The sequence below is a fragment of the Microtus oregoni genome, unplaced genomic scaffold (genome assembly GCF_018167655.1).
Source record: "Microtus oregoni isolate MIOR12 unplaced genomic scaffold, Mior012 000034F_ref0000314, whole genome shotgun sequence".
Lineage (NCBI taxonomy): Eukaryota > Metazoa > Chordata > Mammalia > Rodentia > Cricetidae > Microtus > Microtus oregoni.
This window is the reverse complement of record NW_024543093.1, coordinates 6,226,419-6,244,913: the sequence shown is the minus strand read 5'-3', so window position 1 is coordinate 6,244,913 and position 18,495 is coordinate 6,226,419. Positions and strand designations below refer to the sequence as shown.

The 18,495-nt window shown below is 44.4% G+C and overlaps 1 protein-coding gene and 1 non-coding gene across 4 annotated transcripts in view; both read left to right on the top strand.

Moving 5' to 3' along the window:
* LOC121432394 (TATA box-binding protein-associated factor RNA polymerase I subunit B) overlaps positions 1 to 18,495 on the top strand; it is a 69,258-nt gene that overhangs the window by 31,110 nt on the left and 19,653 nt on the right. The gene's annotated exons all lie outside the window — the stretch shown is intronic.
* LOC121432533 lies at positions 955 to 1,089 on the top strand. The gene has a single exon (XR_005972205.1).

Here is an 18,495-nt window from a genome sequence, read left to right as displayed (position 1 = left end):
ATGCTTGTGGCACCTTATTAAAGACAGTGCATTGTATATCACAGTGACATGAAGGCTGAAGCATTGTACCTTTTCCACAGCCTTATATAACAGGCAGATCATGAGGCCTGGGTCTAGGCTGCATCTCCCGTGTTAGATGTCTTCTGCGCCATGACGGTTTGTCAGTCTTTGGTGAAAATAACAGCTAGATAGGTCACAGGTCTTAAGCACTGGACAATAGTGTCCCAGACCCCCAATAACTTGGGTCTTGAGAAATTGACCAAGTGAACAGTACAGTGAAAAGTACTTTATTATAAAAAAAACAAAAGTGAAACAACAGCCACAGAAACTTTCCAGAACTTCCAATAAAAACAATGAGTCTGAAGCGTTTTTTTACCTGAGGTTGCTCCTACCTGTCACCCACTTAGTCCCAGCTGTGGAATGGTGCTGCCAGGGTGCGACTGTTACCATCAGCTTCATTGTTGGAGAGAAGCAGAGGCCAGGTAAGATAGAAACTTCCACAGGGAATGTGACCGACTGCTGATGGACAAAGCAGAAGAGCCTCACTTATTATGGGTATAGCACAGATTCTGAGCAAATGTCTCTCCTGATATCACCACAGGTGGAGAGATTGGCATCAGTCATAAGTTGATGTCTTATACCAAAGTTGAGAAACAGAGTCACATGTGTCTGTCTTTCTGTCTGTCTATTATCCATCTATCATCTGTTCATCCATCTGTTTTTGTTAGTTTCTTTATTATTGTTCAATCTTTCAAAAGTAGGTAGTGTCCCTTTCTTCAGAAATAGAATTTGAGGGGCTAGAGAGATAGCTCAGTGGTTAAGAACACTGGCTGTTCTTCCAAGGGCCCAGGTTCAGTTCCCAGCACCCACGTGGCAGCTCACAAATATCTGTTACTTCAGTTCCAGGGGATCTGATACCCTCACACCAGTGCACATAAAATAAAGTTAAATAATGTGACTGTTCTGGTAGTGATTGCATTTGTTAGTTATACAGTGCAACCGCAGACGGTCACATACATCAAAACAGTTGGTTCCTGCCGACAGAGTCTGTATAGTTATCAGATTTTCTGTGCGATGGCTCCATACATAAATATTTTAAAAAACTTTTTAGGAATTTTCAAGACAGGATTTCTCTGTGTTACAGTCCTGACTGTCAGGGAACTTGCTTTATAAACTAGGCTGATTTTGAGCTCACAGAGATCTGTCTGTGCCTCCCAAGTGCCAGGATTAAAGGTATACACCACAAAAAAAAAATAAATTCAATAAATAAATCATAAAGTTAAATTTTTAAATATTTTTAAAAAGAAAAGAAATAGAATTTGAGGCATGAGAAATAAAAAAGATTAGCGTAGCATGAATTCTAATTGATCTTAATAATAAAAAACCAAAGTCAGATATTAAGGGGTGAAAGCCAAAAGATCAGAGAAGCAGAACAGCCGGCCACTAGTTCTTACCTCTACAAAATGCCCAGAACCAAGATCCTGTCTCTACAAATTCTCAGCCTTGAGCTCCTGATTTATATTCCTCTCTCCCAGCCAGCCATATCCCTCCTTCTCTCCATCTCCCTAGTGCTAGGATTAAAGGTGTGTGACTCCCAAATGCTGGGATTAAAAAGGTGTGAGCCGCCACCTCCTGGCTCCGTTTTTCTTTGAAACTGGGTCAGTTTAGTGTAGCCCATGGTGGCCTTGAGCTCACAGAGATCCACCTGCCTCTGCCTCCTGAGTGCTGGGATTAAAGGTGTGTACCACCAGTCCCTGGGCTCTATGGCTAAGTAGTAACTAGCTCTGCTCTCTGATCTTCAGGCAAGTTTTATTTATTAGATCATAAACAAAATATCGCTACAGATACAGGAGCGGTTTTGTCACCAATTCGGGTGTGCCCAGAAGCAGCCATAGTGTTACCTTTACAAGGAAAGGTCAAAATCAGGATGGTGTTCTGAGAGTGCAACCCCATTACATCCGTTTTTTAAGTAGGTTCACTTTGAGCGGCTTTTACTAATACGAGCTAACTTTGTTAGCAGCAACAGTAGCATGAAAGTACACTGGGCTGTAAAAGTCACCCGGGCTAGTGAGATTGCATAGCGGGTCGAGGAGCCTTTTCCAAGCCTAACAACCTGGGTTCAACCCCAGACCCACATGATACAAAGAGATAAACAATTCCCTCAGGTTGTCCTCTGACCTACACACTAAATAAGTAAATGAAAAAAACCTAATCATACTTATGATCTAGAATGTTATATTCAAATAAAAATCCTTTAATGGCTTATTTCCATTTTTACAATTGTAGCCACTTTTTAAAAAAGATTTATTTACATTTGTCAAGGTTCTTGAAGACACCTTATCTGTGAAGAATTGAGCTTGATACACTTTTGTGAGGTACTATTTTGGAAGCATTGAACCAGATGAAAGTGTACGACTAGAAAGACAGTTGAATTAAGCAGGCCACATCATGTGACTGACATCTCAGGTTATTAAATACTGACTGTCTGCATCTTGAGTTGGGAGTCGGCCATGTTGAGATTTGTCTACACATTACATCCCTCAGGTCCAGCGTCTGATCTTGAAGTTCTAACTAAAGCTGTAAAGAACAGTCCCTAGAACCTTGGCGAGCAGGAAGCATGTCCAGAGGGGCCAATCTGAGGGCTGCCGTCTTTAGTTGCGGCCTTCCATTATGCTAAGAAAGACTGAGTGTGTCCCACATGCGTGTGTGCCTGTGATGGTGAGCCCAGGAAAGACTGAGTGTGTCCCACATGCGTGTGCGCCTATGATGGTGAGCCCAGGAAAGACTGAGTGTGTCCCACATGCGTGTGCGCCTGTGATGGTGAGCCCAGGAAAGACTGAGTGTGTCCCACATGCGTGTGCGCCTGTGATGGTGAGCCCAGGAAAGACTGAGTGTGTCCCACATGCGTGTGTGCCTGTGATGGTGAGCCCAGGAAAGACTGAGTGTGTCCCACATGCGTGTGCGCCTGTGATGGACGTAGAGTGTGGCTGCAGATACAAGTAGGAGAAAACGAAAGGAAATAATAATGGAAATCCTTGTAATGGGGAGAGAGGGGGAGCAGGGTCAGAACAGGAGGCAGACATAGGGTACCAAGGTAAAGGGAGTCTCAGTCTGCTTGCTGAAGCTAACAGAGATGGTATTTAGGATCAAAGGGCTGTGATAGAGGACAGGCTGGTGGTTCAAATGGCCCGAGGCCAGGCCTGCTAGCTAGAGCAACCCCTGGAGTCGTCTTTTTCCTGATAAGGTAGGGGTGTTTCCTGGCTTGAACAGGGATGAGGTCATTGGTGAGAAGGACAGAGGACACCTGTTTTTCAGCAAGCAATCTAGGCCTCAGCCAACATGTCAGAATGTGGTAGAGTAGCCAAACCTGAATGACAGCAGGGAGGAAAGACCGTCCTTGGAGATCTTAGTCTTGGAATCGGCCTGAACTCAGAGTTGGTATTTTATCTTTATGTATGTGTGTATCATGTGTGGCATATTCACAAATGTATACAAATGTCTGCATCTGAGTATGTGATGTGTGTGCATGTGTGTGTAGGTGCCTACACCCATGTACACTTACTTATGCAGAGGCCAGAAAAGGATATCAAGTGTCTTCCACTATTGCTGTTTGCCTAATTACATTGAGACAAGGTCTCTCACTGAACCTGAAGCTTGCTGTTTTGGCTAGGCCAACTGGTCAGCTAGCTTCTGGGAGCCACTTGTCCCCACCCACCAATGTTGGGGACATTATAGCAGATGCAGCCATGCCTGGATCTCATCTGGGTGCTGGGGAGTTAAACTCAGACCCTTGTGTCTGTACAACACATGCTCCTTTCCCCTGATCCATCTCCCCAGCTCTGGTTTCTATGTCTTCAGTGGCATCCCACATACTCTGAGCAAAGCCTGGGCTTTCTAGGCTTCCTTTCAGAGTAGTAGGAAGGTATCTGAAGTCATCACACAATAGGAGGCTTGCTTTAAAAAGAAAATTGATTTGAAGCCGCACGTGATGGTGCATACCTTTAACCCCATCATTCTCAGTGCAGAGCCAGGTGGATAGCTCTGAGTTCAAGGCCAGCCTGGTCTGCAGAGTTAGTCCCAGGACAGCCAGAGATACACAGAGAAACCCTGTCTTGAAAAACCAAAATGGCATTAATAGTAACAATAATTGATTTGCATCTTTAACTTTAGATTTAGTGACTGAAAAATTGTTTATGGCAGCCATGTGAGCCTGGTTAAAACATCCTGCTAAGAAGACCGGAGCTCTGTCCTCTTGTTCTAGCGCATGTCTCTATGTCCTGGAGGACCAGTGTGACTAGCTTGTCACCTTTGTAGTCCTTCTCTGCTTAGCCTTGGCTTATAAAATCGCTCCCTTCTTCAGCCCTGGCTTGTTTGCTTTCCCGACTCTCCCTCCCCACCATTCCTTCCATGGCCAGTGTGTCCTGCAGGCACCTCCTTCCTGTTAAGGTTACGATTCCCCACAGCCGCCGCTCATCAAATACTCTCCTTTTGCTTAGGCAAGGCTGTGTGTCTGTTCTGCTGTGCCTGAAAGTCTTCTGTCAGTCAGTTCCCCAACCAAATCTCAGCCAGGACAGACACCAGCATCTTTTCCCTGGGGGAATGGGAATCTGCAGCTGGAGGGGAATTGGGTGATCGATCACGCAGACCTACTTTACACGGTTCAAAAGTGGAAACTGACCTAAGAGTCCTTCAGTCGGTGAGGATTGTCTGTGACGTGCAAGTATGTGACAGGCATCCAAGCTTCCTTCAGGCCCCGAGAAGGGAGCTCCCTCCGTGATGGGGGAAGGGAGTGATAAAGCTCTGGTGGGGGTGGCATTAGAGGTTTCTGTTAGCCTCTGACTGTGCCCATTCCTATGGGTCTCACAGCAGGGTCTAGATGTCTGTGCACATCCCGCTTCTTTAGTACTTTCATCTTGGTTACAGAGGGCACTGCATCTTGAGCTGGGTTTATGTGTTTGAGATTAGTGTCAAAACAGCTCTTTTCTTTTTAATTAGGAAATGCTGTTTTACTGTTTCTGCATGTGGTATGTACATGTGTGTTGTCTCTCTCTCTCTCTCTCTCTCTCTCTCTCTCTCTCTCTCTCTGAACCTAGGACTCCCTGTTTTAGTTAGGCTGGCTGGCCAACAAGTCCTGCCTATTTCCTGGTACCTACCCCCTTCCTGGGAGTGAGACTGGGATTACAGATGCACACACTTGGCATTTATATGGGTGCTAGGGATCTGAGCTCAGGTCCCCATGCGTCACTGGAAGCCCTGTACCCACTGAGCCACCTCTCCCAGCCCTAGTGTCTCAGTTAGGGTCTTTGTCACTGTGATAAAATGCCATGACCAAAAGCAACTTGGGGACAAAAGGGTTTTTATTTCAGCTTATGATTTCACAGCATAGCCCATCAGGGAGAGAAGTCAGGGCAGGAACCAGGATGGTGCAGAGGCGGTGGAGGAGTGCAGCTTACTGGCTTGTTCCTTGTGGCTTGCTCAGTTTGCTCTCTTTGGGTATCCAGGATCACCTGCCCAGGGGTGACTCCACCCACAATGGGCTGGGCCCTATCATATCAGTCGTTAAGATAATTCCCCACTTATTTGCCTACAAGATAATCTTCTGGAGGCACTTTAATTAAGAATCCCTCTTCCTGTGGGCTGGAGAGATGGTTCAGTTTTAAAAGCACTGGCTGTTTTCCAGAGGGGTTCAATTCCCAGCACCCACATGACAACTGAAAACTGTAACTCCAGTTTCAGTAGAGCTGACTCCCTCACACAGACATACATGCAGGCAAAACACCAGTGCACGTTACAGAAAAGAACCCCTTGATCTAGATATGATTAGATTTGTGTCAAGTTGAAAAAAATCAACCAATGCACCTAGTTTACTTCCTCTGCCCTCTCTACATAATTAATTTTTGGTTATTCATTTCTTTCAGAAACATATACAATATTTCCTTAGGACATTTGTGTACATGCATGTCATTGTATACTCACATTTGCTGATCCTATCACCCTCTCATTGTCTCTTCTACTCCTCAAGTGGTACCCTTTCTGCTTTCACACGCGCGTGTGTGTGTGTGTGTGTGTGTGTGCGCTTAAATCTGTTTACTGTATATGATAGAAAGGGTGATGCTTGTCTTCTGTGTCTGGCTTATTTTGCTTAATTTGATGATTTCTGTCATTTCTCCAAGTGACATAATTTCCTTCTTCCCTACAGCTGAATCTAACCCCATTGTATACAGTTGCCACCTTGTCTTTATCCATCGATGCATGGATAAGCATCTAGTTTGGTTCTATAGCTTGGCTGCTGTAAACAGTGTTGAAATAAACAGGAATACACTAGTGTCTCTAGAGCACTGATGTAAGTCCCTGCAGGTGTACCAAAGAGTGTTGCCGAGGAAACCAAAGGAAGAGCCCCAGCTGTCTACCAGGAAGCAGGGACATCAGTTCAAAAAGAGACTAAGGCTGGCAGGGTCCCAGGATGGGGATTGTTAGAGACTGAACCTCCAGGATCCCAGGATGGGGACTATTAGAGACTGAACCTCCAGGGTCCCAGGATGGGGACTGTTAGAGACTGGGCCTCCAGCGTCCCAGGATGGGGACTATTAGAGACTGAACCTCCAGGGTCCCAGGATGGGGACTGTTAGAGACTGGGCCTCCAGGATCCCAGGATGGGGACTATTAGAGACTGAACCTCCAGGGTCCCAGGATGGGGACTGTTAGAGACTGGGCCTCCAGTGTCCCAGGGCTGGGCTCATGGATACTTGGTTTCCTCGTCCTCTCTGTGTGTTTACATGCATTGTGACTGGGTACTTCAAGCTAATGGCAATGGTGGGTATAACAGGAGGTAAGGATAGACAGGGGCCGCAAGTGGAAGAATGTGGTCAGTTTTTACATACCTGTGAGTTTGCACATATACCTGGTTGGACACTGATGTCTACATTGCTGTTTCTTGTTTCTCTTCCTCTCATTCCTCTAGACTCCCTTCCTTCCCTACCACAGTATGCTGGGTCATATGGTAGTTTCTTAGTGTTTTGTTTATGTTTTTTAGGAATCTCCATATCTCTTTCTACAATGACTACACTAATTTACTAAATTCCCACCAATAGTGTAAAAGGATCCCCACCTGCCCTATCTCTTTGCCACATTTTGTTGGTTTTGTTATGTTTGTGTGTGGTCTTGATAACAGCCATTTTGATTAGAATAAAATAGACTCGGTATTTTGATTTGCATTTTATTGATGTTTTGAGAGACATCTTCACTAGATGTCAAATTCAGGCTACTTTCAGTACTAAATAAAAATGTCATTTCATTGATTTCAGGTCTGCTTGATCTTAATACACATAATTAATTGTACAAATTTATGAGGCATGATCTCTTCAGTACAGGTGTTCAGTGTGCAGTGATCAGATGAGGAAATTGGCATGTCTGTCTTTGTGTGGGGAACATGGAAAGCCTCTTTACTAGCTCTTTGTAGATGTCGTCCTGCCGTGCACTAGACACTCAGAAGCCCCAGGCACTGGTCCTCACTGACCTACTCTCGACCTCTTGAACTGCCACACAGGAGATCACGCTATAGCATCATCATCCTGAGCCCGATCCCTTCACCGTGCCCTCTAGGCTAGTCCAGGTTGCTGTATTAAAGCATTTCATCTTTATGGCAGAACCCATCCTGTTGTGCATGTAGATCATGTTTTCTTACCAGTTTGTCAATAGACGCCTCAGTAGGCTCCATGCCTGGGCTACTGTGAGTTGTGCTGCAGTGACTGTCTGCGCGCAGCTCCAGCACTGACTCCCCGTCTATGGGTGCACCCTGCAGTGTGACTTGGACTCCCCTCTTATGGGTACACCCTGCAGCGTGACTTGGACTCCCCTCTTATGGGTACACCCTACAGTGTGACTTGGACTCCCCTCTTACGGGTACACCCTACAGCATGACTTGGACTCCCCTCCTGTGGGTGCACCCTGCAGTGTGACTTGGACTCCCCTCCTGTGGGTGCATCCTGCAGTGTGACTTGGACTCCCCTCCTGTGGGTGCACCCTGCAGCGTGACTTGGACTCCCCTCCTGTGGGTGCACCCTGCAGCGTGACTTGGACTCCCCTCTTATGGGTACACCCTACAGCATGACTTGGACTCCCCTCCTGTGGGTACACCCTACAGTGTGACTTGGACTCCCCTCTTACGGGTACACCCTACAGCATGACTTGGACTCCCCTCTTATGGGTACACCCTACAGCATGACTTGCACTCACATGCTCAGCTTTTAGGTTGATGTTTGGTATTTTCTTTAGTTGAGCTTGTTTTCCAGACAGTGCTTTCATGGTAGCAAAGGCTGACAGCCTCAAACTTAAAATCCCCTGCCTCAGCAAATACAGGCGTTTCCTACTATACCCACTTCTAGTTTTAATTTCTCTGATGGCCTTTAGTTTACAGTGCCACAACAACGTAGATGAGTTCAGAGCAACAGTTGGGGTTTTTGTCCATTTTTTCCCTTTGGGGTGGGGTCTTTAAGAGTTTTTTCTCCTTACTGTGCCATTTTTTAAAAGAGAAAGGAAAAGGTTTTCATCTTTAATAGGAGTTGTTCTGAGTACGGTGAGATGTTTTCCATTGGCCTTTCTGACAGCTGAGGTGGTGAATATTTTTTCATGCATGTACACGTTTTCATTCATGTGTTACCTGTTATATCTTTTGAAATATTTGTTCAAATCCGGTGTCCATTTAAAAATTGGTTTAAACTAAAATATTCTGCTATTTCCTTCTTTATGTAGTTAAGTGTTTATCTCTTGTCAGATGAATAGTTCTTAAGTATTTTCTTCCATTTTGTGGGCTGTTCTTAATTCTGTTTGCAGTCTGATGTAATTCCATTTATCTGTTTCTACTCTAGTTGCCTATACCTTTGATGTCATATCCAAAAAAAAAAAATCTTTGTTCCGATTGATGCCCTGGAGCACTTCCCTGTGTTTTTCTCTGGACTCTGCATAGTTTTAGGTGATATCTTTAAGCCTTTGATCCACTTTGAGTTGTTTTTTTTTTATTTTTTTATTTTTTTTTTTTTTTGGTTGTTATGTTTGGTGAAAAATGGAAGTCTGGTTATGTTTCTGGTTTTCTTTTTGCTTGGGGTCTCCAGTTTTCCAGGTGCCATTTATTAACAACTGTGCTATCCCTATCCCCACCGTATGCTTCTGGTATTTCCATCAGAACCAGGGACTGTCACTCATGGGTTGTTTCTGGGGTCTCTGTTACTCGCACTGGCCTCTGTGTGTGTTTCTGCTATTGCTGTGGTTAAACCACTCTGGATTCGTAGCACATTTGAAAGTCAGGTCTTATGGTCCCGCCAGCCTTGTTCTTGTTACTAGTGTTGCTTCGTTATGGAGTCTGTGTGGTTTCACAGGAGGCTTGTTCTTTCTATTTATGTGAAGACTATCATTAGTATTTGATCTAGATTGCATGGAATGTGTGGTGGGCCATGTTGGGTCACTTTGGATTGTATGGACATTAAATGATTTCTTTCAGTCCACAAATATGGGGTGTGTGTGTGTGTTCCCTCCCCCCCCCCCCCCCCACACACGAGTTTTTGGTGTCTTTTTCAGTCTCTTTCATCACTGTTTAGAAGTTTTCATTATGGAGTTCTCCATCTCTTGGTTAAATCTTCCTGGGCATCTGCATCATAGCTCTCTCTACTCGGGCCACTTTTTGGACTTCTTGGTACTTATTGGAGCATAGAAATGCTACAGACTCTGGCATGTTGACCTTTCGTCCTGCAGATTTATTGAATTCATTGTCAGATCTAATTTTTGGTTGGGTATTTAGGGTTTTCTATATTTTATGTACAAACAAAGATAGTTGTTTTTCTTCATTCTGTTGGTGCATCTTGTCACATGAACTGATGTGTGTGTGCTGAGCTATCTACATAGCCAGGATAAATCACATTTGATTGTGCTATATGACTAGTGTGCTCTTGGATTCAGTGTGCTAGTGTTTTGTTGGGAATTTTGCATCTCTGCTCATGAGTGACATTGACCTCTAATTTTCGTTTTATTCCACTGGAGTTGTCTGGTTTTGTGTCTGTTCTTTCTCATAGAATTTTACCCCTTTCAATTTTTTGGTAATAGTTTGAGGAAAATTAAACTTAGTTTTTAAAAAGTCTGGTAAAATTCAGCCGTGAAAATTTCCAGTCCAGGACTTGTCCTTCTTAAAAGAATGTTCTTACCAATTCAATTTTGATGTTCCCTTGTCTTTAGGTTGTCTGTGGCCTTAGCTACAGTCTTGGGAGGTCATTCCTTCTAGTTCTTCCAATCTGTTGATAAGTACTTCTTCACAAGAGTCCCCAGTGCAATGGTTCTCAACCTGTGGGTTGTGACCCCTTTGGGGGTCAAATGACCCTTACACAGGAGTTGCCTAAGACCATTGGAAAACACAGATATTTACACTACGATTTATAACAGTAGCAAAATTACAGTTATGAAGTAGCAACAAAAGTAATTTTGTGGTTGGGGAGTCACAATATGAGGAAGCTTATTAAAGGGCCGTAGCCTTGGGAGGTTGAGTTTCTTGGGGCTGTTCATGAGAGTTTCTAATGCGGCTTGTGTTTCTTTGGTGTCAGTTGTAATGTCTTCTTTTGTGTCCTGTTTTGTTTGAGGCTTCCCTCTATTTCTTAGTCTAACTAAATGTCTGTTGAAAAGACTTTAAAATCTCTTTTTTAAAAAGATTACCCCTGCCCTATTTGGGGGGTGTGTGGATGGTGTTAAGAACAATGATATTTGCCTGTAACCCCAGAATTTGGGAGACTGAGGCAGGAAGATTCAGAGTCTGAGGTCACCAGCCCAGGCTCAGTCTCAGAATCAGAGCAAATCAATAATAATCCCTTTTCGTTCACTGGTTTTCTTTTCCCCTCCTGGTGCTGAAAATCCAACACAAAGCTTCCTTTAGCTCTGGGGCTTCCCAGTGATTAGTGTTGCAGCGTTCACTGGCCTCAAGTGTTTGCTTTCCTCTACAGGTCTGCCCTGCGCTGAAGGCTTAGCAAAACCCTCGTGCAGATATCTGCTTTGGTTGTTGATTTGGCTTTGCTGTTTAAGGCTGCAATTTTATTTTGATAGTACTAGGGTTAAACCTTGAACCTCACGCCTGTCAGACAAACGCCTTACCCCAAGCTTCTGGTATTCTGTTGTCTTCAGCAGATCCATCACACTGTGTCCTAGGCAGTCCTTGAACTCAGAGCATTCCTCCTGCCTTATCTTTGCTAGTGTAAGCAGCAGCGTTAGTGCCTGCTTCCTTGTATAGATCCCCTGAGCTTCCTCCCCTTGCAGCTTTACTCTGGAATCTGCCTGGGAACTACATCTGTTTAACCTCTGGAAATCTGTTCCTGACTCCCTGCTCCACCAGACCGTAGGCCTGTCACACCTCAGTTCCTTCCTTACAGTGCGGTTGACAACTGCTTGGGCTGGAAGCAGGTTCCTTGGAGTCTTTGCTCAGGATGGCCTGTTGTCCCACCCCTGAAAACTCCTTTGCATGTTCTTTTCACTTCTCTGTTGTTTATGGTGAAAGGTCATTTCCAGAGTGATTAATCTCTGGGCAGACACAGGAGTGTTCCAGTATTGGGCTTTACATGCACAGAACGGAGTTCAGATGCCGAGCATTTCTTCCCTGGACACCTACGGGCATCAGTGCGGCTGAGCGTGTCTTCCCTGAACATCTGCAGGCATTTCAGTGCTTGTTCAGTCTTGGGTTTTAGAACCCCAATTGTCATCTCTGTCATCTTTTCATAATCAAGACACGCCCCTGCAGAAATTTAGCTGAGCGGTAGAGCACTTACCTAGAACATGTTTCCTATGGGTGGGGTGTGGTTTTGGAGGCCATGGTCTTGGTTACTTAGAATGCTTGTTTGATAATCTCTTCTGTCAACTATGTTTTCTTTCTTAGTATTTTTAGTTGATCCATTTATGAAGTCTATATCACTGCCTTACTATTGGTACTCCAGATAAAATAATCCATCTTGATGCCTTACTGTTAGTACTCCAGATGGAATAATCCAGTGTGACTAACACACCCATCGCTTTATTGTACCCTTCTGCTTTGTGTCCAGGGCCCTGTGTATGTCAGGCAAGCACTCTGCCACTGAGCTATGTCCTCGGCCTTTGAAGTTTTCACTTTGGTGCAGACTCTTGCTCAGTTGCCCAGGTTGGACTTGAATTTGTGACCCTCCTGGTACAGCTCCCCATGAGATCACAGGCATGTTTTATCTACATCATTCCTACAATGATACCTTTGAAATTGGCTTTCAGTTATTTTAAAACACTCATGACATTATTGTTGACTACAATTACTTGCTGTGTAATAAATTGCCAGATTTATTCCTTCTGTTCACCTGAAACTTTTTACCCTGTGACCAACAGCTGCCCATGTCCCTCCATCGCCCAGTGCCTGGCTTCTGGTGACCATCATACTATTCCCAACTTTTGTGAGTTCAGCTTCTTAAAAATCCCACATGCAAGTGAGATATTTGCTTTTCTGTGCCAAATAGCTCTGGGCTCATCCACATCATCACAGATAGTGGAGTTTTCTTCTCTCTCTCTTAGAACTGAGTAGTGTCTGTTTGATAGTCTGCCATTGTGGGGAAGTCAGTGACAGATACTTGAAGCAACTCTTCATGTTCCAAATCTGCAATCGGGAAGTGAGGGAGGTAAACACATGCCTGCTGCTTGCTGGTACTCAACTGGATTTCTCAGCTCTTACACAGTTCAGGACTCTTTGTCTAGGGAATGGTACTGCCCATTGTGAACTGGGTCCTCCCACATCAACTCAATTAGGACAGTCTCTCATAGACACCCCCACAGGCCAAGCCAATGCAAATAACCCCTCATTAAGACTTTTTCCAGGGGCCAGAGAGATGGCTTAGTGGTTAAGAGCACTGGCTGCTCTTCCAGAGAACCCCGGGTTCAATTCCCAGCACCCACATGGCAGCTCACAACTGTCTGAAAATCCAGTTGCAGGGGATCTGACACCTTCACATAATATATATATATATGAGTCTCATGTTCCATGAACTGAGCTGGGTGGGACAATGCTTTAAAAATAAAATAAATAAATAAATAAAAAAGACTTTTTCCAGATTCTGGTTTGTATAAAGTTCACAGTTGAAGCTGACCACCCCACTTTACTTCTTTTCATTTGACAAACCAGACATCACTTTTAAACTATGACCTTGTCCCCAAAGTTTCTCTTTTTAATATGATGTAAAATGCAGATTTGAAAGTCCAAAGTCTCTAAACTATGGGCCCTACAAAATTAAAAACAATTTATATTCTTGAAATAGATGATGACACAGAATAGTATTCTTATCAAAAGGGAAGAATCAGGGCATCACAGGGAATAAGCAGTTCAAAACAAAACCAAATCCAGCAGATATATCCTATAGCTCAGAGTCTTGCACCTGGGGCTTGTCTTCAAAGGGCCTCGGCAGCCCAATTCTTCCAGTTCTGCCACCTGCAACACCCGCAGCTTCTCTTTAGGCTTTGGCCAGCTGCACGCCACATTACAACTGTCCTCGGTGGCCATTCTATGGTTCTTCCATCACCAATATCCTGAGGTCTCCGTTGTGAGACACCTGAGGCTTCACTTCACTATTGGCTTCTCAGGGCCTCTTTGCAAGGACTCTGACCCTGTGACAAAGTGCCAGCCTCAGCTGCTCTCCACGAGCGCCTCAGTCTTGCATCTTTTGTACCATACAAGCAAGTACCATGTAGACAACACTAAGATTGACAAGCTCTGCTGGTAGCTGGAGTTACAAACAGGCCCTGCTGGACCACAGCTGTATCGGCGGCTTGTGTGTGCTCCCCTGAGAAAACATTTTCCCCCAGGAAAGCACAAGAGGTTTCGCTTCAGTGATGCTCTTCCACCACTGCTGGCAGTTTCCAGCCCCTGCCTGAGCAGCACACACAGATTCTTAGCCAGAATGTCACAGGGAAGCCTTGTCTGGTTGGCTTTCTTCCTCCTCAACTGTCTGCATTCTTTTTAAGACCCTCGCATTTTTAAAGTGTGTGTGTGCATGTATGTGTACACACACATGCATGTCCATCTGTGCGTGCATGTCCACTTGCGTGCAAGCACCTACAGAAGAGGACATCAGATCTCCTAGAGTTGTGATAGTTGTGAGCTGCCTGGCATGGGTGCTGTGATCCAAACTGGAATCCGTAGAGCATACCTTGTCCCCCTACCTCTCTCCCTATGCTTGTCTTTTACGCTCCCACTGTAAAGCCCAGTATGCTTTGCTCATAGCACTCAACTGTTTCTCCAGTTACAAGTTCTCCCATAAAATAGTGGAAAAGCATGAAAGCCACATGGTCAGGTCTACCCCAGCAGTGACCGTGTTTCCTCAGTTCTTGCCCTGGTCTGGGTTCATCTGTTGCTGTGGTTAATAGCCTCACAACGAGCAGTTTAGGGAGGAACGGATTTATGTTTGCTTTCAGTTCCAGGGTACAGTTCATCGCTGTGAGGAAGAATAAAGGTCACTGGAGCTTCAGGTCACATCCATAGTCAAGAGCAGAGGACATGAGTGTGTGTGCTGCCCCTTCGCCCACCTGTGACAGCTCCTTTCTCACACAGTTCAGGACAGGTCCATGCTATCCGTCCACCAGTGATGGGCACTAACTGCCTCCATATGTTGGCTCTTGCCAGCAGTGCTGCAGTGAACATGGACTGTGTGTCCGCATGGGATTGCTCCATTTTCAGTGCTTCCGTCCTGTTTATCACAGTGTTTATAGTAATCCGTATTCCCACCAGCAGAAGGTAAGAGTTCTTTCTTCTCTACATCCTTAACAGTCATCTTTTATCCCTCAGAAGAAATCCTGAATGGAGTGTTGTGAAAACTAGATAGATTTCTTACAAATCTTTCAGTAGAAAATCTAAATATAATAAAGATAAAGAATTATTGGTAACAACCATTGAATTGAATTATATATTAGAGAACTTTTTACCCCTTTTCTTTCTATTTAAAAAAAATAAGTGTATGGGTGTTTTGCCTGCATGTATGTCTGTGTACCATGTACATGCTATGCCCTTGGAGGCCAGAAAAGGGCATTAGATCTCCTGGAACTGAAGTTACAGGTGATTATGAGCTGCCGTGTGGGTGCTGGGATTTGTAAGAGCAGCCAGTGCTCTTGACTGCAGAGCCATCTCCAGTCCCAACCTTTTCCTGTAATACATTTTCATGACATTTATGGGAGGGCACTCCGCCCTGCTGCATGTACTAAGTCAGAGGACAGATCACAGGAGGTGGCCCTCTCCTGCCCTGTTGGTCCAGGCATCGTGCTGAACCTATCAGGTGGTGCCAGTCCCGTTACCTCTGAAGCTCTTGCTGGCCCTCGTGGAGAGCTTTGGAAAATCAACCTTCTTTTAGGGATGGCCTTAGATGTATAGGAAAATCTCCATGCTAAATGCAGTCCACAGAACATCCATATTCTGACCTTGACTCAAATTCAGCTGTTACTAACATTTTATTCTCTGTAGAATACAGTCTCTCCCTACCTACCTGTGTAGCTACATAAGTCAACTTCTGAGTCACTGAGACAGTTATAACCATGACTGCTTTCCTCTAAGTACTTCAGCATGCATTTCCCAAGACTGAGAATATTCTTTACATGCTGCAATTTACTTACGAATTTTAATTCTCTTTAGAGCTGTGTAGTAGATGTGTCATCATCTAAGTAATTCTCTGTTGATACAAACTTTGTGTTTGGGGAGAAAAAGCTAAAGAAGGCAGATAGCTAATAAAAAACAAAAACTAAACTAAAAGGTATCTAAATGTCTACAGTAGGAAAGTTGATAAGACATGTTAAGCTTTTCTTGACTGCATTAAACAAATGTGGAAATAAATGGACTACAGCTATGAGGAACAGGAATGGATCTAAGAAACATGCTGAGCTTAGAAAGCAAGACTCAAGTGAGTCTATGTAAAGGGATCTCGTTTTTTAGTATGAGTTATTGCTGATTTAAGTTCACGATACCAGGAGACTGCCTTCAGTGGACAGAGGGCTGGCTGGGGAAGGCGCATACCGGGTGGGGCTCATCCATAGAGATAATGGCCTAGTTCCTGAGCAGGTAGTAGGCTCACAGGATCATCCATAGCCATGTTGTTCTAGTTCCTGAGCGAGTAGTAGGCTCACAGGATCATCCATAGTGATGTTGTTCTAGTTCCTGAGCAGGTAGTAGGCTCACAGGATCATCCATAGCGATGTTGTTCTAGTTCCTGAGCAGGTAGTAGGCTCACAGGATCATCCATAGCGATGTTCTAGTTCCTGAGCGGGTAGTAGGCTCACAGGATCATCCATAGTGATGTTGTTCTAGGTCCTGAGCGGGTAGTAGGCTTACAGGTGTTCACTTTCCTGTCTTAACTTCAAAGGTACGAATGTGTGACTTGTGTTCTTGTGTGTTTCTCAAAAGTTTAGAGGTAGTTAGAGGTCGCTGTCCAAGTGGGGTCCCTCAGAGAGGCCTCAGGCAGCTTATGGTTCAAGGGTATTTCTGTGTCTTACATCTTCACTAATTCTTCATGACTTAGGACCATATTTGCTGGTTCAGTCCACAAGAACTGTATGCATGGAAGAGCTTAGTCTGTGTGGTTGAGCTAATGATAAGAGAGCAATATGAAACAAAATACATTTAAACACTTCGCTTTGGGGAGAGTTCAAATTTTTTACTGAAGTTTTTTTTTGTTTTTTTTTTGGTTTTGTTTTTGTTTTTTTTGGTTTTTTTGTTTTTTTTTTGATTTTTCAAGACAGGGTTTCTCCGTAGCTTTTGGTTCCTGTCCTGGAACTAGCTCTTGTAGACCAGGCTGGCCTCGAACTCACAGAGATCCGCCTGCCTCTGCCTCCCGAGTGCTGGGATTAAAGGTGTGCGCCACCACCGCCCGGCTGAAGTTTTTATTTTTCCACCCAAACCCAAAATTTCTAGAATGCTTCTGACATAATTTTGTGTAATACATCAGAAGTCCATTAAGGAGTACTATTTTGTTTTTTGTTTTCTAAAATGGGCTGGGGAGATGGCTCAGTGGTCAAAAACACTGGTTGCTCTTCCAGAGGACCTGGGTTCAATTCCCATCACCCACATGGCAACTCACAACTGACTGTAACTCCAGTTCCAGGGTATCCAACTCTCACACAGACAAACATGCAGGCAAAACACCAGCGCACATGAAATAAAAATAAACAAGAATTCTAGTAGGTCTGTGTAGTAAATTCCTGAGGTGTATCACTTCTGTTTATAAGCTAGGGCATTTAACAGTAAGAATCATGGGCGTGTCAGTATCAGCTGTGAGAGAAATCACTTTGTTAGCTCTGTGATCCTCGCCAGACCTCCCCAGTCCTCGACAGTCCTTCCTCAAGCCAGCAGTGCTCAGAAACGGTGTCTATGAGGGGACATTTATATTGCTTCTAGAAGAGCCGTACTTGTGCCAAGTGAAACTGGTGATTTCATGTGGATTATCTGTGATTTAGTTTGATCCTGTGCTACTACACCCCAGTACCCAGTGTGCTCAGCCCACGAGTCTCCTCCCTGCACTACCCAGGAAGAGAGTAGGAACTTGCTTTGCTCTTGATATTGGCAGGCGTAAATCTGCTGAAAAAAAAAAAAAAGCCACTCAACTCTTCCAGCATCAGTTCCAAGTGGGGATTATCTGCGCCACTGGACACGAGTCCTTAATCTCCTTTAGTAACAGGCTGTGACACTGGAGCACAACAGTCAGCACAACCCAAAAGTTTGTTCCCAGCTCTGATCCTGAGTCCGGAACAAGTCCCCATCTCTGTAGGTGGCAAGTCCTCCCTGGTTGTCAGTTCCTAATTGTATTTGTTCGCAAGACTTAGATTTGACTGTGCAAATGTTTGTGAGAAAGTCCCGGACCAAGGCTATATACTCCATTCACGCGCTGCATTCACCACACGACACAATGAGCGTAAGAAGTACCCTTTGTTACTACACAGTAAACGTGTAACCATTAAGATAATTCTAGCAGTCTGAAATAGCCTGGCAAGCTCTTTTATGAATCATAATATATGTGAAATTCATTTTATCCTTTCTACATAAAGAATACATGCTATGGTGTTTATGTGTGTGTTTGTATGTGTGTGTGCTTGTGTGTGTGTGATAATTTTATTCCTTGTCAGTTCTCGTGGGACGAAAGTTTTGTGATAAATTTGGATGCACAGGTGCATCTAGTGCTAGCTAGCTCCTTTCTGGCTGGATTTCAGCTCCACAGCAGCCGGGGCAGGGTGCGGCCGGAGGAGGAAGTCGGCTCTGATGGGATATTGTAATGTGCTTTATCACAGGAGCCCTGTTGTGTAACAGAAACTCCAGCTTGTCCTCGCCTGTCCTAAAGCATTGCTTCATGAAGGGAAATCAACTCACCGGAATATTTGTGAAATTCAATTAAAATGCTTTCCCAAGCACTCTGTTTTTAAATGCATGCTGGAACAATTTATTATAGCCTTGTGGTCTTTTACAAAACATACTAATTGGGTGATTCC